Source organism: Capsicum annuum, chromosome 1, assembly GCF_002878395.1.
Source record: "Capsicum annuum cultivar UCD-10X-F1 chromosome 1, UCD10Xv1.1, whole genome shotgun sequence".
Classification (NCBI taxonomy): domain Eukaryota; kingdom Viridiplantae; phylum Streptophyta; class Magnoliopsida; order Solanales; family Solanaceae; genus Capsicum; species Capsicum annuum.
This window is the reverse complement of record NC_061111.1, coordinates 73559077-73583728: the sequence shown is the minus strand read 5'-3', so window position 1 is coordinate 73583728 and position 24652 is coordinate 73559077. Positions and strand designations below refer to the sequence as shown.

At 34.3% G+C, this 24652-nt stretch overlaps 1 long non-coding RNA gene and 1 other non-coding gene across 5 annotated transcripts; one reads left to right on the top strand and one right to left on the bottom strand.

Moving 5' to 3' along the window:
* Nucleotides 1-4729: 4729 nt before the first annotated feature.
* Nucleotides 4730-9344, bottom strand: LOC107876313. Its single transcript, XR_007049203.1, has 3 exons — nt 9198-9344; nt 9020-9079; nt 4730-7022 (listed from the first exon to the last, which is right to left on the bottom strand). It is a non-coding gene; the product is annotated as an uncharacterized LOC107876313 (transcript).
* A 134-nt stretch (nt 9345-9478) lies between these two features.
* LOC107855176 lies at nt 9479-24417 on the top strand. 4 transcript variants are annotated; one of them, XR_007049180.1, is made up of 5 exons: nt 9479-9790; nt 13808-14061; nt 14394-14513; nt 23380-23880; nt 23976-24417. It is a non-coding gene; the product is annotated as an uncharacterized LOC107855176 (long non-coding RNA). The 4 variants fall into 4 exon arrangements; XR_007049189.1 differs by having other exon boundaries at nt 14388-14513; XR_007049170.1 differs by lacking the exon at nt 14394-14513 and having other exon boundaries at nt 9482-9790.
* Nucleotides 24418-24652: the final 235 nt, after the last annotated feature.

The following is a 24652-nucleotide window of genomic DNA, read 5'->3' as shown; positions in this document are numbered from 1 at the left end:
CATTCTCTAACTCTGAGATAATGATAGCCTGATCTGAGGTCTATCTTATAGAAGTAACTGGCACCCTAAAGTTGGTCAAATAGATCATCAATCCTGGGAAGAGGATATCTATTCTTGATCATGGACTTGTTGAGTTGACGGTAATCAATACACATCCTAAGAGAACCGTCTTTCTTGCGTACGAATAACACTGGTACACCCCATGGGGAAATATTGGGTCTGATGAATCCCTTATCTAAGAGATCCTTCAATTGATCTTTCAGTTCCTTGAGTTCTGCTGGTGCCATTCTATATGGCGGAATAGAAATAGGTTGAGTATCCGAAAGAAAGTCTATGCCGAAGCCTATTTCCCTTTCAGAAGGAATGCCTAGAAGATCTTCCGAAAAGATATCTGAGTATTTATTAACAACAAGGACTATTTCAAGGCTAGGAGATTCAGAACTGGAATCTTTAACATGCACGAGATGATACACACACCCCTTAGAAATTATTTTCCCTGCCCAAAGGTAGGAAACAAGTTGACCGCTGAACGAACTTGCTCATCTTAGCTCTATTTTCTGCAACCACATGAGGAGCATACCTGGCTAGCTAAGTAAATCTGAGAGAATACTCCCTAACCGTCATATTCCCCTGCCTGAGGTTGATGAACTCAAGAACTTTGGCTTTTCTCAGCTCTTGGGGAAAGAATCTGTCTAAGAAGGCCGTGACAAATTCCTCCCACTCGATAGGGCCTATATCATCTAACCTCTCAGACTTCCACTGTTTGTACTAATCATGAGTAACATTCTATAACTGGTAGATGGCTAACTCAACACTCTCAATAGAAGTAACTCCCATGATGTCAATGACCTTCTGGACTTGGTCAATGAACTCCTGAGGGTCCTCATCAGACTTAGACCCATGTAAAGATGGAGGGTTCATCCAGGTGAAGTCCCGAACCCTAGCTGCTTTGGGATTGGCCTCTTGATTGGCTGAAATGACTGGTGGCCATTCTTTCTGTGCAGCCATGGGAAAACATGTTCGCCCAAAGGATCTTCTCGCTAAGGAGCTGGCTAGTTTCTTCTCTTTGGACCCATGGTCTAGAATAAGAGAAGAATGGATTAGACTGATAGTTTAAATTGTGATTATGCTCACTAGCATGACATAATAATGAAGAAAGGGGACTGTTCCTAAAATATCTTATAGCCTCACACACATAAATGTGGCGCGCAACACACCCATGTACAAGACTCTACTACATGCGGCTTACAGACTTTCTAGGACTCTATTGGACCTTAGGCCCTGATACCAAGTTTGTAGCACCCCCATTCACCGAACCGGAATGCTACACGGTGCTCATGACCCCGACAGACCATAAGCTAACTCATGACTGATATTTGTGCCTGTATACTGCAAATCATGATATAATAATGCGGAATACATAGAACTGTAAGGCCATAAGGTTCAACTGAATAAAATTATGTGGGTGAAAATACCCAAAACAACTCAATCTGAAAGCTAAGTCTGAACATAAATCTGAAAGCCTCTAAACTATCTGAATAAGGAGTTGAAGGAACATGTCTCCAACTAACTCCGTAAAACTGAACTAAAGAAATAAATAAATGTATCAAATCATATTATCCTCGAATCAATGAGGACTCACTGTGTCTCTGCGACTGGAATGCCACCGCTACTGCTGGGCTGGAGCTCGTGTCTTGGAACCTATGGTGTAACATGAAAAGAAAGCATCATAGCGCAAATGCGTCAGTATAACTAGAGTACTGAGTATACGAGGAAGGTAGGCTGAACATAAAGGGTTTCATGCATGAACAACACTGACTGACTAATATGAACGTGGGAGTACAAACACACATAAATAGAAACTGGGACCGTGAATACATGATAGCATGACCTGTAAGCAAATACATGGTTTACTGATAATTGTCATGACTGATACTGAAACTGATAACATGGACGACTGTATCTGACAGTCCTGTATATACTAAAATCTAAAGAATGCCCTAAGTTCTTTTATTGAGACTGATACTTAAACTGTGGGAAGTAGTGTTTAACCGACATGCCCCATGTATGCCGTTATGGCTAAGCTGGGGTCTAACTTCTGCCCTGACTGAAGGGGTGTCAATACCGTGCCACGAATAAGAACAGCTTGTGAGTGACCCTTATCTGGCGGGTACTCAATGAGAACAGTGGGAACCCTAAACTGACGGGTTAAGCCACCTCATCAACCCTAATCTGATGGGTTAAGATATCTCAACCTACACTGGCTACGTAGTTCTAGAACACAAGGATGACTACTAAGAATCACACCCTGAACTGGCGGGTGAGTTCCCATCCTTAGGTGCACTCGGGGCTAACCTATACTCCCATCTGGAGGGACTGGACATGAATAACTGACTGTGCATGACTTAATTTTACTGAATTCTGTTAACTGGCAAAATGTTACTGATATCTGACAACTGACTAAGATCATGGGGTTTTCCTGAGTCACTGACTAACTGAAGTCTATGGAATCATAGCTTAAGTTCGGATATCGTGAAACATGACATGGCTCTAGGCACACAGCTATAGTTTTCAGGTACAAGTACCCCCAGTACTCGATAGGAGGAAACTGACACACATGACATGTCTTGATCACAAGATTTGAGTCCACAATTCACAATATCATAAGTAAGGCTTTCATAATAAGAATGATTCTCAACAAACTATCACATGATCGGGAATGCACACAACATGTATATACTTGCATGGCTTCAATAACAGGTCATTCCATATTGCAACAATATCATGAGCATCTTTTACAACTTCTTCAATTCAAGACAATAGCACGGGGATCACGTTGAACATAAACTTAGAACATGGAATAGTCATTTAGGACCTATTATGTCATAAAAGCGTGATTTCTATTCCCTTAGGTATTTTCACAAACACCTTACATATACATCTTAGGCATAGGTGAATTCATCAAGATTACAAATATTCAACCACCAATTTCACATATTTATACGTTAAATACCACCATATCCTCACAATAAACATACAAAGATCCCATCTTAGGCATTATCAAACTCCAACCACATGAACATCAACCACCAACAACATAAACATCATGATACAAATTTTAGAAGATGGTTCTTGAGCTTCATGGACAAAAGGAGTCCATGAATCAACTCACGCATACCTTAGAAGGAAGATTCTTGATGATTGACGGAGGAATTTCCTTGAATGGGATCTTCAAGCTTAGTTACATAACCCTAGTTGTTTTTCTCTTTTAGTGATCTTGGATGATGAGCGTTGAGAAGATAATAGGGATGTAATATATTTAGAAGCTATATATTTCGTAGGGTTAAGTTTAGGGACGTGTAAGGAGTGTTAAAAGACTTAATTACCCTTAAAATAACTCAAAACGGAGTGATTTTGGCACCGGGAACTGACTTAGGCGGCGCCCAAGTGATTTCCTAAGCTAGGTTGGGCGGCACCTAACCAATCGCCTATGTTTGATTGGGTGGCGCCTAACCAATTGTCTATCTTTACTGTCTCTCACGAAAATGGGCACAACTTTTCGCTCGGGTATTGGATTAAGGCGAAATTGGTATCGTTGGAAAGCTAATTCGATTCTCTACAATTTGGTGGGTCTAAATCGGCCAAAATACCATATTAACATCGAGTTATACTCATTCAAAGATGACCCTTTCAAAATCGAACACTAAAACTTAATGGATTCAAAAACTCTTAGCTTGTATTACCTTAAGTGACTCATATGAACATGCTTAATGCATTATAAGCTATCCTATCACTAAGATATTCATTGTAAGTCATGTACTCAAATATGAATCACAGGATAGAAGATTTCATACACAGGAATACTTATTCACTTCCTAGCTTAGAAACATGTGGGGTATTACAATATATATATATACTAGTTTCTCAAAACGTGCGTTGCACATTATATACTATGTTTGCTATATTAAATTTGCATGCAAAATTTATTTGTCTAAGGATTTGTGAGACATGAGATATAAAACATTAAATAACATTAATAAAATGTGTCAAGAATAAAATTCACCCAGTTCGGACAAAGTGTGACAAACGACCAAAAAATACAAATTTAAAGGGGGCTCACCCGGAGGCTTGAGAATTCCTCAATTTCTTTTATAATACAATTAACAAATGAAGGAACAAACTGGAGACGTCAACAAAACATGGGGTTCAACCCAAGACTGACGAGGTACTCGTTTTGGTATGTGTTCTTTGAGACATGTCCTTCTAGTACAAGGTGCTAAAAAATGCCCTTTTGATTCCAAATTCAGATGATAGGGATTTAATTACCTTGAAGTTCTGTTGAGCTTATCCCAAAGCTTCCAATGTAGCCTTCATTGAAGTATTGTTTTCAGAGATAGTTGATGATCTATTCTTATCATCATTATTTTCATTAGCAGAATAGTGAGTGCAACGGTCCCTTTCTGAAGTAGTTGAAGAGATGTTCCTGTTATCATTATCTTCATTAACATAATTGTGAGCAAAACAGTTCTTGTGTAAGCCAATGTCAAAATCAAATGTTAATAGAAATACTACACAGAAACCAACATCTAATACCAACAATACCTAAGATTAATGCTTATATTCAAACATCTCTTGTTGTGCCTGATTTGTATGAACAACATCAGCAAGATGAACAACTTCATTTAATTCTACATATTGTGATGGTAGAAAAACTTAAAAATTACGGCTACTGGTTTAAAGCACTAATCCTTGCCAAATAGATATTTTATGAAAGTAGAACAAAGTTATCAAATAGGTTAGGTCAAATTTCAATATTGTTTTGACAATATTTCTAGCTCGATTGTAAGTAGAAGAATACTCTACTTGCATACGTATTAATTGAAAATTCAGTGTTTTGACTAACGAAGATCTGATAAATATAAGGACTTTGATTAGTGAAGATTCAATAACTTTGACAAAACATCTTAGCGCAGGAGCTTTGCACCAAAAGGAAAGAAAATTATCTTCTTAGATAACAGAATTATATCAAAAGTATAACACGTACCTGCTATGTAGAAAGTGTAACTATATGATAATGTGTTCTTATTATCATGTAAACTGGAAACAAGAAAAAGAGCAAAAAATGTGGTATTCAAGGTTGGAAGTGATCTCGTCTTCTAAGCTAATTAGAAGCAAATTAAGAGGAGGACTTGATCTAAACTGCTATAGTCCCAAGTGATGCAATATCCCGCATCACCAAACAAAATGTTCGACTTACGCACAAGAGTAAATAATCTTTAGGATAAGCTAAATTTATAGTAATGCAGTTAAGAAACTAATATCCAAATGTGTAAGTATTTGTATTTTACCACATATTTAAGGTTATATCTCGTGAAGTCATTATATCTATCCATGTAATAATAGGCGAGAACATATGCAGATAACATTAAACTATAATAACCATTCAACACTCTCCTATTTCAAAGCCCTATTTGTTCCCTTTTCACCATGAATTTAGGCTTTGGAAGCACACATACTCAATTGTAGCTTGATTCTTTCACATAGTTGTTTATTTAAACATCTTTAGAACTTTTCGACAGTATAAAATATGAGTCTAAATAGACTCTCATTCTAGTCACAGTTGTGATTATTACTTCTTTTTCATTTTTTGACTTGTTTACAGACTTTAGGTCTTGTCACATTTTTTATTATCCTTCCTTTACCTTGTAAGAATGATTCATAAACGACTGCAAGTTAACCAAAAAGGTAAAGTATAGCAAAGTACACCCCAAGGAATGCAAAGAGAGGAGTCTATCACCACCAACATATGGACATGACACTGATACTAATGACTTTATGAGGAAGCATGATGACATCATGGAACATATACAACCATCGTTTATTTGGCTTCACATATGTAGAAATTAATGAGATGTGAAATAACTAAAATAAATATGTAAGTATGACAGGTAAGACAAAGCATGCAATGTGTAGAATGAAGCATCAAAAGAGGCTAAGAGAAGGAAATCAATGAATGCTTCAGATAGCACACTGCAACCCTTCAGTTCAAGTAAAGCTGTTTCTGGAGCTTCGGTATGGAACACATTGATTTTGGGGTATATATCGAGATGATATAAGAAAACACAGTCATCAACAATTTGGATAAAAAAAGTAAAATACATAGTTAGAATCAGTAAGTAATTATCCAACTCCAGTCTCAAACCCAATTGGAATGTAAAGCATAGAAGATAGATATAAAAAGTTTTTCTTCCTTCAAATTACTGGAGAAAGAAGGCAAACTAAACATTATATTCTTGTTGTGTAATTTAAAAACGAAACAATCAAGCTAATGAAAGAATTTCTAAAGCAACTTTTTTCAAGGATGGCATTGATTCCTGAAGATGCAAGCAGATGTAGGCACTTCCTACTCTTCGAAAAACATTCCAAGGACCAGGGTAACATCTAATTAATAGGATTTGTCCATTTCGTCCTCTAAAATTGTGAACGTAATATACCATCTCCATCTCAGGAAAAAGAATGTTGGAAAGTGCAGCTAGCTTTGGATAGATGAATAGCAGATAATCCGCAGATCATATTCGATCAAGATCTTGGTTGAATATAATCAGTTTTCTGGAAGTTTTCGACACTGTTGCTATGTGTAGCTCTTCCACGACAAGTGTCTCATTAACATTAAAATATGGATCGTGAATATTAAGAGTTCATCTTCTTGCTTGACATGGTCAGCCATTTTGACCTTTTCAGTGAAACTAGAATACTCGAAAAAGGAAGGCTTTGTCAAATAGTCCAAATTTAAAATAAGATCCTCTAAAAATTGATTATCTTGAAAATTTCACATAATTAGCCTCCCGGGAAACTGAAAGGTTTGATGCAAGTTTGATAGATTGCCCGATTCTGGTCTTTCTGGATTTCTCCGATATAACCAAGAGATCACAGAACTCATGTATTAGTTTCATACCTCTAGTCATATCTGTTCTAAGCTCACCATCACCAGGTATCAGTTGGAGGTTCAATTTCCTGCCATACTAACAAAATCTGTTGTATAAAGGGAAAATATAATAATGAGACACATAATTTAACATTAACTAAACATGAACAATTGTACATTGGAGCATATTTCTTGCTGACAAAATTGTATCTCATCAACTGGTTTCTTCAGTCTTAGGGGAAAATATAATAATGAGACACATAATTTAACATCAACTAAACATGAACAATTGTACATTGGAGGATATTTCTTGCTGACAAAATTGTATCTCATCAACTGGTTTCTTTAGTCTTAGGTCCCAATATTGCAACAAAATACCACAAAAAAATCGTGATATAATGTTTCTCGCAATTGAGAGAAGCACGTTGCTAGGCACAGATAGGACCTATTCAAAACTGAGGGTAAAAGTAAGGATTTGAACCTGTGATTCTCGTTAAACTGTGATTCTTGTTTTTACTGCCAAAAAAATCCACTGGTAAATATATTTCACCCACATTGATCAAATAACAAGCACAACTTTTCTTCTTTTATGGTTCGAAGAATGAAATATATATTTGAACATGCAAAAGTATATGAAATCAGTTTATCTAAAAGACTACAACATCAATTTTTTTAACAACATAGGAAAAAATTATGCAAGCGTATCGACTTATACAAATGCAAATTAATCAGATCCAGAAGCTTCAGTCCCGTCACCATATTTAAGATCTTCCCAACTCAAAAAGGCAAACCAGATGGAAATAATGAAGTTTGAAGTGAAAAATATGGCTATCGGATATTTTTGAGTCTACAAGTTTCATTCACGCCATGTTCAAATTTAAATGGCAGAAAGCATCTACGATCGGAGTGCCATGAAAAAAAAACTAGCCACCAGTCTCTATAAATCTTACTAATACCACCCGATTAGTTTCAAACATACTAATATTCTTACTAATTTCATATTGACAGAACATAATATAGCCGTGTCGAACACTGTTTTTTTTCTTGGAAGTAGATAGATCCCGCAAGTGAATATAATTTCTCAGTGAATACGCCACCAACAAAAATCCGATACTCTTAAAGATAACCATCGATAAAATTCAAACTATCAAGCACAATAGAGAAAAAGTGAGGAAAGAGAATGATAGGTTTGGTTGAGGAATAACAGGGCATACATGTTGGCATCTGTCCAATTTTTGAGAGTTGGGGAGACGACTCCTCGCTAAGGATTTAATAGCGTGATGTTGTAGAGATGGAAAATTGTCGATTATGGATGAGATTGGCGACTATCTGGTTGCTTAGTATCCAGAATTTTGAACTTCTTTCCTTTCGTTATAAACTTGGAGACAGCTAAATTCGAGCTCTAATAAATTGTAAAAGTAGGCATGAAATAACTGTATCTGTATCTAATAAGTTGATAAGCAAATAAGACACAACCAATAAAAAGAAGTTGAAACTGCTGAAAGGTTAACAAAGTCAATTCGCGATGAGGCAAAAGGTATCACAAGTTTTGATTTCTAAAGAGGATAAACCAAACGTTGTTAACTCTTATTAATCACTGATTAAAACAACATTAAGAATTTTGGTATATGAACATAGTTTTACCATAACCATCTCACATATTTATTACTTCCTCCGTTACTAAATAACTGGTGCTTTTAGCTTTGGCACACATAAGGAACCAAAAAAGGAACACATATAATACAATTTTTATGATTACGGAAAAAAGATCGATGGAGTGTCGGAAGGGTGATCAGGGATACAGTTTAACAACAGACGCAACATTACCCCTTCTCTATGTGTTATTTTGTCTTTGCAAGGATACTACACCAAGAATTCCTGCAATTCATGGAGAGATTCAAGAAAATTTCAAATTTATTCTCTAACTTTTGTTCTATATCTTCATTACTCTACTGAAGGTTTCTTTTTCTGAACCTTTCTCTTTCTTTGATTTACTGTCCACTAAAAACTAATTGAAGGGAGAGAAACAATTAACACATTACTAAAAAATATATGTCTACTTTCTTTTCAACAGTTTCAAATAAATGAACTTACAAGTTGAATTCCTGAACAGACAATTTCGTCAATGATTTGGCTGAGCTTTATAGTGGAATTCTGTGAAGGAATATTGACAATCACTGTTAGCTAAACAGAAATTGCAATGGCATAAACGGTAGATGTCTAATTGCATAAAAATGTACTTTTTTTTTTTACTGAGAAGTAACAACCATACATGGTAGCCTACATAGAAGCAGGGAGATTGTTTGGGTAGCACTACCATGAATCTGGTTCAAAGAGAGAAAAAGATTCAATTATTGAGGAATAACTGTTGAGGCGTCTGGTGGAAGTATCCGTTGGTGTCTATTCGGAATTTTATAGCCCACTGCATAGGTTATAAAGAGTATAGTATAAAGTAAATAGGATGAGGGGTATATTTGAAATTAAGATGAACTGGGGGTATTTTAGTAATATACATATATATATATATATATATACAAAGGTGGAATCTTTCTTGTCCCTCTTACTTTTCAAACTTGATTTGTCTACTATATTGACGATTGAGCTCTTGAACAATCAACGGCAAAATAGTCAATTTATCTGACAAAAAATCTTCCTTTCTAACTGTTTGAGTTATCTCTGTCCATATTATCATATTCTGGATCCTTCTCCTTAATCACTTCTCCTCTCTTCTTTTCTTTCACCTAACAATTCTTAACGACGCTAAATTCAAACTGCGATTTACATATACCTGTACACTTAAATTGTGTGTGTCGATTTAGTAGTAGTACACGATCGTGATAATTTTTAGAACCATGGATTTGGCAGGTTTGACAACTTTATCTAATTAGTATTGTTCTATCCTCTGATATTCAGTCAAATGCATGACTATTTAGAGAAGTGGAATCTGAAGTAGCAATATTTGCACAAATTGTGAATTCTCTTGATTTTTTACTATTTATCATTATTTTTAAAATTATTAGGAATCCCCTGCTTAAATTTGATTGCGATCTCCTAGAATAGATTATTTACTCAATATCAGATTCGATTATAGTATCTTATATTTTTTCATCCGATCTTGTTGATTCATACCTTTTTTTCTGGTTTTAGAAAGTGTTTTCTTTTGATTTATTCTGAGAAACTATATAACAGCAGGAGTGATAAGAAAAATGATACTATCTTGATTTTGACGAGATATTAAGCAAAAAAAGTAAATTTGCAGACATGTATGTTCGTAGCTCTAGAAACATTTGGTGAAAAATTTTCTACCCATTGTACACTATCCGTCTTTAGTTTTCCGGACACTGCACATAGCGCAGACTGTCCTTTTTATGACTGGTCACCGTCTTTAGCTATTTCATCTTCAGAATTTCAGGTATGTTCTTTCAAATTTTTGTATAATCCCTCCTTTCCCCGTGTCTTATGACTTTTATTTTACAACTCAATTCCCAGTCTAATGTCGTTATTATTTTGTCTGTTCTCTCTCCCAATTTTATGGCTGAAATTCATGGATGATGTGAAGCTTTATTTAAAAAGATATCATATTACTAGCTTGTCTGAGTTCACATTTTTTGAAATTGAACTGTTTTTCTCATCAATAGGTATATCTGTAGTCTGTACCAATTGCGAAAAGTTAGCCAATGTTGTAGTCCGAATTCACTCACTCTTACTCTAGCTCTCCAATATCTCTCTCTCACTCCTTCTCTATATTAGTGTCTATGATATTGAGATTCCTTCCCGAAAAGATAGAAAATTATTAGGACTATAGTGGTTTATACTCTTTCGACGGATATTGAAATTGCCAAGAGTGTTTTTGAAAGGTGGCATGTATATCCCGAGAATAGAGCTGTCTTTTCTGAATCATTTTCTATCTCCTTGAAAATTATTTCAGAGATGTCTACCTTTGAAGGAATCTTATTATAAGTTTGCAGATTTCATACGCCTCTCAACAAGTTTTGGTACTTTGCGTCCTTAAAATGGTATTGACTTCGAAGTGTTAAACTCCTCGATCATCTTTTAGGTCCTCTTCATTGTTATATTTTATCTTGGATTTACTAATTTTTTTCCTCATGGTAATAAATAGCTGCAAAAATTTTCGTATTTGTTATTGTACCCTGTCATCACCAGAATACAATGAGATCCTTTTTTCTTTTATAGTTGAGATATCATCTAATACAATTGCTCATTGAGGAACTTGAAAGGAGCTATATGAAAATATTCTCATTTCAACAGAAAGCTTGAGATGAACACATGATTATTCCAACAAAGGCATAGAGATATATCTAATTTCTTGAAGGAAAATAATGACTCTAGGTGTATTTTCAATAAAGGAACTGCATAAAAGATTTCAAAATACTTTTATTAAATGATTCTTCTTAAAATTAATCTGTATAATACTTCATAAAATGTCCTTCACACTTTTTTTTAATTGTTAAAGCTAATATATTTAACTTTCGACAATTAGAAAGTGTTGGGAGATGGTTATGGCAATAAGCTGCATTAAAAATTGTGTCATAAGCTCAAAATGTCAGCTGTAACCTCAATACGAACCTGGGCAGCATAATTACTATTCAAAATGTGTGGTCAGACATTTGCAATCCTCTGCATGTTGACATGTTAAATTAGTACTAGCTATGTCGAGAAATCAGATTATGACAAAGAGAAGTTGTTGAAAGATTATTTAAATATACCATATTTCTTGATGGTCTCAAGAAAGAAGGGCAGCAATCTTAGTGCTATATTACCATAAGAAAGATTCATGTACTTGGAGTTAGTTTCCTTAGCCATCCCATAAAGGTCTTTGATGGAAAGATTCATGGACTTGGAGTTAGTTTCCTTAGCCATCCCATAAAGGTATTTGATGTCCTCATTGTATATCCTGTAGGAATTGTCACCCAGAGCTTGTTTTGACAGTCACTTCTCCATGTTTTGGGGGTCTGAACCATACCCTGTTCCGCAATTTTCATAGACACACTAATAGAGTAATTGCTACAGCAGCACAAGATGTTACTATTACTTGAACAAAATTCATTTCTACACTTTATTTTGTGTCCAGTATGAATTGTTAGCTACTTGACTAATTTTTTTTGTTTTCTAGACCTTCTCTATTTTATTCTTGATTGAACGGTTAAAACATACTTAAAGTATTTTGTTTTTTCAAATTTCCTACATGAAATATCACCAATGTTTTGATAAATAGTAGGCGATAGTTTAGGTATTCGCACTCTATATTTATCATTTGTAGGCGTTACATCTAGACTAGATGGCCAGTGAGAAAACCTACTTGCATCATTCCTAACTAGGTATTTACATTTAAAGAAAAAAAAAAGAGCAAATGAAAGTACAACACAATTCCAAGACATTATTATGACAGCTAAATGCAATTGTGCATTTAATGGGTGGACAGTCAACATGATCACAAACCAAATATGTGGTCAGTAGCACCAAATATTGTAGCAGTAAACTGTGGTGTGTTCAAGACATTCCCATCCAGACCCGAACCAAATCTATCAAGCCATTGAGTTGGACTAGGATTTTGTGCCTCTTCTACCCAGTCAGATGTCATATTTATGTCATCAAGTTGGAGGGAATCTTCTTCGGTAAGTTTAGAAACCAAACACTGTGCTAGCTTCAGGTTATAATTTATATAAATCAGGTCTAGAAGTCTTTCCTTATCAATCTTATTGCGCTTCTCAGAGTGGATTGCTGAAATGTGCTCCAATTTCGCTCAAAAGTGAACGTACTGTGAACCTGGCTAAGTATTTTCATAGCGCCTCTGTGCAATGTAGGAGCAACATCACCATATTGTTCCCACCAAAAACTTGCAATGCATTTCTATTGCATCAGTCTATTGAAAAATACTTAGGCTATGAAGAGAATTTGTGTGAAAAACATGATGTGTTGGAAGCAGTCATTTTGCTGACAGCTTTAATCTATGAGATGCAAATGAGAGGATAGAAAATTACAACAAAACAGTTGAAATTTCTTTTTGACATGCTGGAGAATGTCCATGCAGTCCACAGGAGATTCAAAGTTACAGATCATAGATGTAATTTCAACTTAATCAGTGCTTTAAGCTAGTACCAAAGTCTTACTACGAGTTAATGTGTACCGAGTCATTAATATTATTTTCCAACTTATAAAGCAATGCATTTTCCATATATATTTGAAAAGTCCTACCGACTTGATGTTTCCTCGAATGTTTCATCTAGCAGCAAGTTGTATGTATGTATTCCAAGGCAGAATTTCCATGCAAATATTTATCAACTTATAGTTTTACTTAACTTAGGGGTAGCAACCACAACATATACTGAGAGCAACGGCTTAGTTCTTATTGTTGCAAGGTTTTAGGTGCCTTATTGGTGCGTATGTTTAATGCATATACATGTTCAATCGCTTTTCTATCCCACTATTCAAAAGTTTTTTGTTTACAATGATAAGCAACAAGGTTCTTTGCTTATGAGCACATGTTAATTCCAATAAGATATCGATTCTAGCTAATCTAGAGTTTTGTTCTTATAGCTACAGATTTTCTTTAAAAAAATATTCTTTTTTAATTGATAGTGTGGTGCTGTTTGTTGAGCTGGAGGTTACACTTTTCTTTGATAAACCGTCGTCTTTTGTGTGCCCCTCGACTGAGAGTTGTTTGTTACGCCATGACCTTCACATTACAGAATATGAAATTTGAGTTAAGAAAAGTCATGAAATTCATGAAAGTGAAAATTGTAGACAAAAGTGTAGTCTATTTTATTATTATATTTATATGAGTGTGTTTACGTGTAATAAATGTCACAAAAAACACAATATTTGTCTCTTAAAGATGATTGAATTTCTACTTTTCAATAGAGCAAGGGAGAACTGATGAACGAGAAAGAAGTCCTACTCACTACAAACGAATACACCACAAGATTGTCTCTAAAATTCATTTGGATTGTTTGAGCTTGAAGCTGGTGAGAAGCCACAACTCCCATGTCAATGGAAGGGGAGAAGACAACGTAGTTGGTTCATATATGCATTATTGATCCAGTTGAAGAACATGCCCGAAAGTGACTGCCTCTTGCCTATCTTTCTGTCGGCACCTAGTTCTCTATAAGTTTCAGGTATTTTTTACCATATAGAATATGCATGATTATTTACTTGAGCAGCATTAAAGAATATAAATGATTGAATTTGCTGCAAAACTTGGGGAGATCATAGATACAGATCACTTTGTGATTTTTCCCAAAAACTAATGATTAAATGAATAAAGACTTACTTGTGACCGTCACATCTCCTCTTATTAACGTTACATATATATATACATCCACTTTACCGATTTCATGTGCGATATACTCTTTCCTTTTAATTGTCACTACTAGCAATTGCAAGCCCTTCTCTTTTTAATTGTATTTTCAAATTCCTAAATGAACTAGAGATTCACTTTTAGCTACAGGTCCCTTCAATAGACTACTTTAGCAATATCACTGCAAAATTGAAGTACCGAAAGCAACACATGAAGAGATCACTATTGCTGATTCTTTTAAAAAAAATGTTATCCAGACGTCTACTTCAGGTATTCTTATTACAAAAACAAAGTACAATTTGATACATGTGTTCGACTTCCTACCAGATAATGTGAATAGTACCAAAACATCAAATTATAAGCAAAATTTAGCATGCTAGGTTAGAAAATTGATAGGAAATCAGATTGATCTGTTGTTTTGCATGTCTACCACATCCTTGGCATCAACTCTCTCAGGTGACAGTTGGCCTCTTTTTGCCACTATTAGGTTTGTTTCTTTTGGTCATCGAGCAAGAGTAGTTTTGTAAGCTTCACAAATTTTCAGCAATGATGGTTGAAGTTTAGATTTGGTAATCAACTTGTCTTTGTCAAGTAGCAACCAAATTTATCCTTCCCCATCACTTAAAGTTCAGATCAGAAATATAACAAGTTGTCAAATCTCTATCATATTGAAAGTTTTAGAGTCTTTCACTTTGTTCTCATGTTAGAGCCATCCATATCTAAAGGATCTCAGGGAGGCAAATAAAACTGGTTGAACTCGGAGATAAGAATGATAGAGATTAGAATATATAAGTTCAACCATTAAACACGAAACATCTGAAGTTGTAGTGTCACCTAATATGCAAGTACCTGCGTTACCTAATATGAGAGGCAACAACAACAACAACAAACCCAGTGTATTCCCACCTAGTGGGGTCTGGGGGGTAAGATGTACGCAGTCCGTACCTCTACCTCTGAAGAAGTAGAAAGGCTGTTTGTATATATAAATTTAGATCAATCAACTGATTTATAGGTAATATGGTTAATGTTTCAACGACAATGACTTTGTATAGCTATTTTGGTTAGATTACTAACAATTAGATGGTTCATTGTGATTGGCAACAAGACTTATTTCCTTCTTGTTGTGCTGTTGCTTAATATGACATACCTGCACTAAAATGCTTCAGCTATAGGCTAAATGAAGTCTGTTTTGGACATTATTCTCAAACTTCTGCCTTTGAAACCCAAGAAACGTTTGAGTTTTATCTGAACACCATGGAAAGAAAATAAAAGGTTCAATGTTTCTTAGGCAGCATACTTAGCCTAACTGCCTGTCCAAATACACAGTGGGCAAAATAGAATCCATTAGATGTAAAAAAGGGGATTAGTGTGTGTTTGGATTAACTTTTTTTGAGTGACTTATAAGCTAAAAGCTCAAAGTGAGAAGCAACCAACTTTTGGCTTTTATTGTACTTTTAAGTCTAAAATAAAGTGCTTATAAGTGAAGTATTTAAAAGCACTACTTTAAGTCACTTAAAGGTGCTTAAGCCCTTAAAAATAAACCAATCCAAACGCCCTCTTAGTATGATGATCTCTTAATTTGTTAGATGATCATATTCACTGATTATAAGTTAATCATATCCAACTTATTCCTATCATATATTTTCAATAGCATGAGAAAATGTTAGTTAAGAGATCAAATTGAGTTCAATTTGGACAAAGTGCCCTGAAGAAGGTCACTTCCACTGAAACAGTAGACTTTTCTCACTTTGCAATTCATAATTTGTTTGTCAGAAGATACACCCATCAAACAACTTTTTTGTTTTGCCATTGTTCCTGATTTGGTGGTATATAGACCCGAAAGCTCATCAATGGAACTGATTCCAATCCTTTCATAAATATCGATTCCATCCTATTTCAAAATAATGCATCAAGAGAAGAAGTAGCAACAGAATATATTTCAAGATTACTTATCAACAAGATAATTATAAAAATCATCACCAAAAGTGTTTTCTATTCTTTTCTTCAAACCCTCATTTTCAAAATTCCTGAACAACAAAGCCACATTAGATATTATCACTTTTCAATGAAAATATATATTCTCAAATTTGAGTTGCTATTGGATCATAATTAAACACATCACTTTAAATAAACACAATGTTTATATATACACACTTATAATTAGCATAAATATGCAATAAAAAATATTATATCTTTTTTTTTTTTTCCAAAAAATCAAGTAGCATAACCTTGTAAGCAACCTCAATACTTCTAAATATTTCAAGATAAATGGAATAACTTTTCTAATATACTTTACCCTCAGATTTTCAGTATTTTAAAATAACTTAATAATGTTTTGTTATTCATAACAATTAGTTCAACCGAATTCTCATAAAACCAACTTCTCATAAATTATCAAAACAAATTGATTTTTTTTTAAAATTTAATGTCATAAATCAAATAAATTAATCAAAAAATTACTAACATTTTTATTCATGACTAAAATTATTCAATATAACTATATCAAGCTTATTATAATAGTCTTTTTACCAATAATAATCATGCTTTGTTTAAACACTCATCATTCTCAAATAAATTTTACTCAAACATTTTCTAGTAATACCATATCAACCAAGTTCGTTCAAGTATCAAGAACCTGAAAAATCATTTCAAATCAATATTTCTATCACAGTGAGTTAAAGAAGGGGTCTTTCTTTTTCAAGAACTTGAGTAGTTCTTTAATCAAGACAACTAAATTCTTCTCCTTCATTGACTTGGGTGTAAGCAATAAGATTATTATTTCACACAAAATCTATTATCCAGTGACTCACATTGACCACATTATTTATTTGCGAAATAACCACAATGATAATATCATTTGCTTTATTTAAATTAATTTTTGCCTTAACAGGATAATCAATCATCTTTCTCAGAGATTAAAAATACTAGAGATACTAATATATCTGTATACCTTATGATGACATAAACACAATTAACATTAAAACCTGGATTGTGTGATATTGCCTCCAAAGCCATGACCCTCTTCTTCTTTCTAAAACTTCTCTGTGATATGGCCTCGCCATATAAAACTACTGGCTAAGATGACTCAGCTTCATGTTGTGGGTGCTGAATCACACAAATCCCAATATCAACTCTAACACAACTTTGTGAGTCTTCTTTTCTATATATATGCAAGTGAAAATGCTTATGAGAAAGCCAAAAAGTTGGTAAGGCGCGGTGAATGTTCCAATCATAATTAAGTTTCTTTCAGGTCCCGTGATTCCTCTAAAAAGTATTTAAGATTGTATTAAAAATATTGAAACTACAAAAATCCTCCAGCTTGAAGCGTGCTTCTGTCGTTGTCCTTAAGAATATTTCACCGATTAGGGTGTATTCCTCAAAATTCAACGAGGTCTTCTAGTTTAAAATTAGGAGTCAAAAAGTAACAAAAATTTATTTTTTAATTAGTAGAAAACCCAACACACTATATGTTTATACATACATATATATACATACATACATATATATACACACACATATATACACACACATACATACATACATATATTGACACATATATATACATACACACATACATATATATATATACATATACATAGAGAGAGAGGAGTGAAGGGAAGCAGGAGACAGTCGTTATGTCTGCGTCCTCCGTGATTTTATTATATTATCCTTAATTAATTATTATATGTCATTTAGTAGTAAAAAATTAATAATATTTAATAAAAATTCTAATAGGTGGAGTTTTTCTTGTCCCTTGTACTCTTAAAACTTGATTTATATCTATAATCTATAATATGTTAAAAGTGTGAACGACCCTTAAAAAAGTGATTTGAACTTTTTATCCTTTATTAAAAAATTATGCAACAGACAAAATCATATTTTCACTATTTTCTTAAATAATTATTTTTATTATCTAATATTTAGAGTTTGCAATTAATTAAAATATCTATTTAATTTAGGTAAAAAAAAATCATAACATAATCAAATTGGGTTCTTTTTAACCTTTTCCTTTTCACGAATCACATTCTATTCGGAATCCGCTTTGAATTGAATTAGGATTCTTTCTTTTTCTTCTTCTTTTTGAGCTTATAAAAAGGATCATATAGTGATTAATTCATCATAATAAAAATCTCACAGACGTGTAAAAATAATTGAGTTGGTGGTGTATATTCATCCCAAAAAAAAAAATCATGCTGCTTGCACCAGTTTTTATAAAAATTGTCAACTTATTTTGATTTTATTGATAGTTTATGTCTGTAAGTAGCTTTTGTTATTGATCTCTAACTTTATTTTTTTGGCTAAACTTTCAGATTTTTGTTTCTATTATGTTGTTTTTATTGAACAAGAATAATAAAACATCTTTTTATGTTTGTAAGTAATTGAGAAAATTGAAGGAAAGGTATTTTTTAAGTCTTGAATAAAAAGATTGATGACATTGACCAACTTAAAGGGTCAAACATCATTAGGAAACTTGATTAAGTTAATTGTGAACTTGATTAATATTTTTAAAACTTTCTAATCTTTTCAAAAATACAAATCAACCCAACTCATACCCCTCTTCAATCCAAATCAACCACTCTCTCTCTCGACAACTTCTCTCAACTCTCTCCCAACCAACAGTTCAACAAAATTTCTCCCTTCAACCTTCGACGACAAATAGTCGGGCGAGTTCCTTTTCTACTTTCAACCGTCAATCGACGTGAAGACTTCTCCGGCGACAACAACTTTGAGTTCTTCCTCGTCTCATTTTCCTTTCACAGGTAAAAAATTATGAAGAAACAGAGGAACTTGAGCCAACTACTCTTCTAGTATTGAAATGTGGAATGAATAAAACCTTAATTTCTGACATTTCTTCTTGTTGTTATCGTACTGTTAATTCGAATTTATTGGTGATTTTTTATCACAAGTGATGTTTTTAGTGTGTGTGGGGGCGTGTGTGTGTGTGATGTGTTGGTGTTGCTAGGTTGATTTGTTGTTTGTCTTGGTAAAAATGATGTAACAGATGAAACATCTGATGTGACAGATGAATACATCTAATGCAACAAATGGAAATATCTGATGCAACAGATAAAACTCTGATGCAACTATGAAAATCTGATGCAACAGATGAACAATCTAAAATATTATCATCTGTTGAGATAGATGACTCTTTTGTTTGGAAGAAATCTAAACAATATTGATCCAACAGATAACTGATTAGTGATCTATTTTTATTCTTTTCAACGGTTTACTCTTTATTTTGTAATAGATTAGTGAATGTTTTTATTCTTTCTAATGGTTTACTCATCCGTTGCAACAGGTCGGTTATATGTTGCACAGATAACATACCTAGTCCAACAAATTAGTGATATATTTTTATGGTTTCCAACGGATTACTCATCTGTTGCAACAGGTTAGTTGTATGTTGCAACAGATAAACTACCTAGTGCAACAAATTAGTGATCTCTTTTTATTAGTTGTATGTTGCAACAGATAAACTACCTAGTGCAACAAATTAGTGATCTCTTTTTATTCTTTCCAACGGTTTACTCATCTGTTGCAACAGGTCAGTTATATTTTGCAATAGATAACATACCTGGTGCAATAGATTAGTGATCTGTTTTGATGATTTCCAATGGATTACTCATCTGTTGCAACGGGTCGGTTATATATTGCATCAGATAAAATACCAGGTGCAACAGATTAGTGATCTATTTTTATGGTTCCCACGAATTACTCATTCATTGCAACGGGTCGGTTATACCAGGTGCAACAGATTAGTGATCTATTTTTATGGTTCCCACGAATTACTCATTCATTGCAACGGGTCGGTTATATGTTGCATCAGACAAAATACCTGGTGCAACAGATTAGTGATCTATTTTTATGGTTTCCACGGATTACTCATTCGTTGCAACAGGTCGGTTATATGTTGCAACAGATAACATACCTGGTGCAACAGATTAGTGGTCTACTCTAAGTAAAGGAACAAGTGTAGCAGCTCGGCTACATCCACCACTCTATGAGCTTGCTTTACAAGCGTTATCTCAATCAGGAGCAGAAGATAATAAACACGGGGAGGAGGAATCTTTCAAAAGAGATGATCCAAACACTAATAGCCCTTTCGCCGAAGAGTTGGTCAAAATCTTCAGCATTGATCATTATACTGTGAGAATACAGTGCGATGGTGCCACAAATTTAACGGGTGATCTCGTGGTTAAGTCAGTCATGGGAAAATATTTCGACGCCTTCAGAAAAATACTTCGAGAATAAAAATTGGATTCTTATTTCAGGGAAAGCTACTTTGGACAATATCTTGATTTGCTGGAGGACAACAATGCTCGTTTCCAGATGAAAATGTTATATGATTTTCTCAAGTGCAGGTTTATGTATGAAAACAAAGATAAGATGGATGAGGTGTGGATAAATTACTGTGGCATGCCTATTTATTTTGGTTGGAAGGATTTTGCTACAGTTACCAAACTAAAATTTTATCCTCCTTCTCCTTCTCAAGTTATACCTACTCTGACCCAAAAAAAGCACCCCGTACACTCAAAAAAGGCAAAGGCAAGTCGAGTGATCGTGATGACCTGGTGTCCATTGTTGGTCCAAGCTTCAAAAACAAAAATATGATAGAAGTGTTGAAAGGTAAAGGACTTTCAAAGAAGCACAAGAAATTATTGTGCTTGGTTTGGTTTGTACATAATGTTCTTTGGGCGAGAGACATTAACAACAACATAAGCCTCGATTTAATAAATCTCTCCGAGGATCTTGAGGTATTTAACCGCTATCCTTGGGGTTATGAAATCTTCAAAATGACTGTCGAATATTTGTTGACTCCATTAACGCCAAAAACAGTCAACTTATATGGCTTTCCATAGGCTTTCATGGTAAATATTTCTTTTATCATGATATGATTCATCATTTTTTTATTCAATAATGCTTATGATTTATTGGAATAATGATTTTTTTATTCATTTTTGAAGCCATTTCTTATTTGAGACAACAAGTGAACTACCAGGAAGAAGTTTCCTGTCCAAGAATTCTGAGATGGTTGTCGGCCAAAATCGATAAAAATGTAAAATTTCTTGATCTTTTCAATTCTCCCCCAAGGAAGCAGTAAGTCCAATTCTAATCAAGTTTTTATTTTAATTAATGATTAATTGATTTCATCATCATTCTTAATATAAACAACAACAACAACAACAACAATAACAAAAAACCCAGAGTATTCCCACCAAGTGGGGTCTGGGGAGGGTAGAGTGTACGCAATTCATACCGCTACCTCCAAAGAAGTAGAATCCCCGGCTCAAGATAAAGAAAAGTAGACCAAAGCGTAATTAAATAAGAAGCAAGATGGATGGCATAACATGACAAGAGATAAGACACATAAAAATAGAAGTCAAAGCAATAAGAAATAAAATAAATAAGCGCAATAGGAGAAAGAGACCCACGCCTGCCTGACCGGGCTCCTATCTTTGGACCCAATCCTAGGTTTACTAGCTCAACTTAACCTGAGCTCTTCTAACTACTTACTAAATCCATGCACACAACCTAGCCTTTTACCTATATCCACGACCTCCACACCTTCCTATCTAGGGTCATGTTCTCAATAAGAAGAAGCTGCTCCATATCATGTCTAATCACTTCTCTCCAGTACTTTTTGGCCTACCTCTCCTTCTTTAAATCCATTTAACGCTAACCTCTCACACCTATATGTACCGATTTATTTTAGATTGTCCATCCATGGCTTATTCCGACCAACCGAGAGTTGAAGATGCCATTTTTTCTTACTTTACAGTCTGTGCAAACTTTAATGGAATCTAAGCTCGTTGATGGAATAAAAATGGAATTGTTTGGAGTAACCATCACAAGAAAAATAATTTTGGAGGGTGGGGCTAATGATGCTCCTCTTACAGTTTTTAAAACAACAAGCCATTATAATTATGATCATAATGGTTGTACAGATTTTGCCATATCTAGAAAATATTCTGCATGCAAATGTCAAGACTGCAAGGTAAAATACGATGAAGTGATTAATGCTATTAATGCACTAACTGCTTCTGTAAAAGAAATGACATCTAAGAGAGGTGTCATTCCATCAAAGAGGATTTCATATCCAGACACTCCACTAGAGATCAAGGTGGCTAAGAAGAGAAGGAAAGAGACTTCCAAGGCATCATCAATATAAAAAAAGCAAGATTTCTATGCCTCTATCTTTGTTTTGCATCGATGTTCAGTGTGCAAGGGCCACAAGAGAGTAGCATGAGCTGAAGAAGGTGAATATACATCATCTGTTCCAAAAAACAAACAGGCACATATCTGTTTCAACAGATGATATATCTGCTAAAAATTATCAAATAGATATATACATTTGTTGCAACTGTTGTCTAACCTGTTGTATCAGATTCGTTATCTGTTTCAACAAATGAGTCTTATGTTGCAACAGATGGGTCATCTGTTCAAAATTATCGTACTACTCTGATTTACCTGTTCAAATTTGTCCCAGCAGATAATCCATCCGATGCAATATAAGACTCATCTGTTGCAACAGATGGATAATCTGTTGTATATCTCTACTTAGCATTGACAATTCTGGCTTTCCAGATGGATGTCACAGTAGAAGCTACTACCAAAGAGCATAAATCACAGTTGATAATCCATCAACCACTTCCAAAAAAGAAGTAAAAGTGAAGCCTTTCTATTTGGGAGAATGAAAGAATTACTCGTTTGGAGGGTTCAACATCTCGAATGAGGCTCCAAAAAAACTAACACAGTTGATCAACGACTATTCAGAATGGATTGCCGATGAGCTGTTAAAGCATTATGCCAGCAGGTACATAAATCAATTTTATAGATATTGGTTTATACAATTCTTTTTGTAAGAACCTAACATTAAAATATATAAATCATCATGTAGAAAACAAAATGATGAGTGCTACAAAGTGAATGAATCGAGTCTTGGTTTTGATATGTTCGACTTTGTTATTGCACATCCCGAAATGAGAATTGATTCTATTTGATGTCACAGACCCAAACTTGCTTGAATGATGAGGTTTAAATGTCATACATATTACTATTAATTAATACTTTATTTAATTGTATTTGCGTATTGATTTCTTATCACGTAATTCAAAATGTTTGATAATATGTGCAGCACATCGATGTCATTTTTTACTACCTCCGAAAGAAGGCCAAGTTGCAAACACAAGAATAATACAAATACACGATAGATAATTATTTGTACAAAGTTTACATCATTAATGCCTATGATAGGTATTGTCAACAACAGCTGAAAGTTTTTCGAAATGAGGGATGCTTAATCAACATCATCAAAGGTTTTAGCATTTCGGCTGGCTGACAAAGTGTACATCCCAATCAATTATGGTGATGAATTTCATTGGGTGTTGGCTGTTGTCGTTCTAAAAGAGAGGTGCATTCGAGTTTATGACTTGATGTTATGAAGGAGACGTTCTGGGCCATCGTCTGAGATACAAAAGCTGGCCAAAATATTGCCTACTTACCTTGATATGAGTGGCTCTATGGATCAAAAGGTTCGTACTGATTGGTCGACGATTGAAGCATATCGGGATAAAATGGATAATCCATTTGATGTACAATATGTTGAAGGAATTGCTCAACAAACCATTAGTAGCCTGTAAGTTTAAGTTTCATGATTTAGTTTTATTTCACAAATTTCACAATGTTTGCATGAACTGCACAATATAGATTATCTGTTTTTTTATAATGCAGGGATTGTGGTCCTTTTGTTGCCACCTACGGCGAGTATTTGAGCGATGGATTACAAGTAACAAATGATGGACTTGATGTCGGATTACTCCGCAAAAGATATGCTGCTCTTTTATGGAAATACGGAGAAGCGAAAGCTTAGAAGCCGTACGCAACCGACATTAAAGATCCACGACGACCAAAGCCAAATTCTGTAGCACCGGATGAAGCACAACTTGTCCATATTGATTAGATCTTTATAGCTTGAGTCCGTCAATGTAATAACCTATCCTCCTTGGTTTAGCTTGTTGATTTATTTGTAGAGTAGATCGTTTGTACCCATAATGATTTTTTTTACATTTTATTTATTTGTTAAGTTATTTCATGTAATTTTTGAAGGCTTCAATTTATTTTATTCTGTCTATGAATATAATTTAATCCTTAGTTTTGAACATGTTAATTGAAATGGAGTACTATATTTAAATATCGCAATAGATAATACATTTGCTGCAACAAACGACATATCTTATCAGACAGATTTAGACATATATTGCAACATGAGATGCAACACATTGGTCATCTACTGGAAATTATATAACAGGTCTTCCTACTTTTTTGATTTGCTCCAATAAATTACCGATTAGTTGTAACAAATAGATTATATGTTATAACAGATCGTATATCTGTTGCGATAGACTAAC